Genomic DNA, 1,046 nt, shown 5'->3' with positions numbered 1-1,046 from the left:
CACTATCGTAATTATATTTTAGAGCTTTTATATTTAAAATGAGATGTTTATCHTGTATTTGATTATGTTTATCTGCAGTTAGTTATACAAATTAAAAAAATATAGCTTTAATAAGTTGTAGTTACGCACAATTTACTTGTAATCTTGAACTTTAAGTAATATACATCAATAAACAATATCTGATACATAAAAAATGGTTTTTAAAAGTTTTTTGTCAACTACATATAGCTAAAAAAAACCTCAAGGCCTTTTTTGTAATTTCTAGAAATCACATCTTGGCCCGAACCATAAGTAATGTGATACTGACTTATAAATAATTTACAACTGTTTTTTACACATAAAATAATACATATGAAAATATTGTGTTTATATATAATGTTTGTTTCATATGTGAAACTTTCAGAACGATTTTATGTTTGAATAAAAATAGTTTTGAACATTTTATATATAAAACAATATTGTATAAACAGTGTTGTTTCATATATGAAACTAACATTGATTTATAAGTTTATACAAATTATCAGTTTGTAAAAGAGGAATGTGATATATTAAAATAATCGTGTTCTACTAGTTTTATTAATATTGGTATATTAATGAATAATTTGAATTCTTTAATTCATTTAATATATCCATTAAATATTATGTAAAATGTTTAAATAATAACATAACAAAATTAAAAGTACAATATTGTATAGTTGCTATAATAAAATAATTTTGAAATTATAATGCTCTAATAAGAAATGTCACATCAGCTATAGTACATGTAGACACCCTACAGACAGTGATGTGGCAAAAAAACCTGGTATAATGAATAAATTCAAATCAAAAGGTTACTCAATGTTATAATAGGTAAACTTTTCAAAGTGCAATATTSTAATAAAAAATAATTTGAATGTACATTATGTAACAAAATACAATGTTGTAGTAAAAATATTTATAAAAGTATATTGTTATTTCGTGCATTTTGTGTTTTAAATAATTCAAATACGTTTGTATATGGGCTTTCATTTAAATCAGCCCACCAAGCAATTAAATAACTGTGGCCC

Source organism: Cynara cardunculus, unplaced genomic scaffold (genome assembly GCF_001531365.2).
Source record: "Cynara cardunculus var. scolymus isolate 2C unplaced genomic scaffold, CcrdV1 Un_Scaffold_5412, whole genome shotgun sequence".
In the NCBI taxonomy this organism is placed as follows: Eukaryota; Viridiplantae; Streptophyta; class Magnoliopsida; order Asterales; family Asteraceae; genus Cynara; species Cynara cardunculus.
This window is presented reverse-complemented; position numbering follows the sequence as displayed.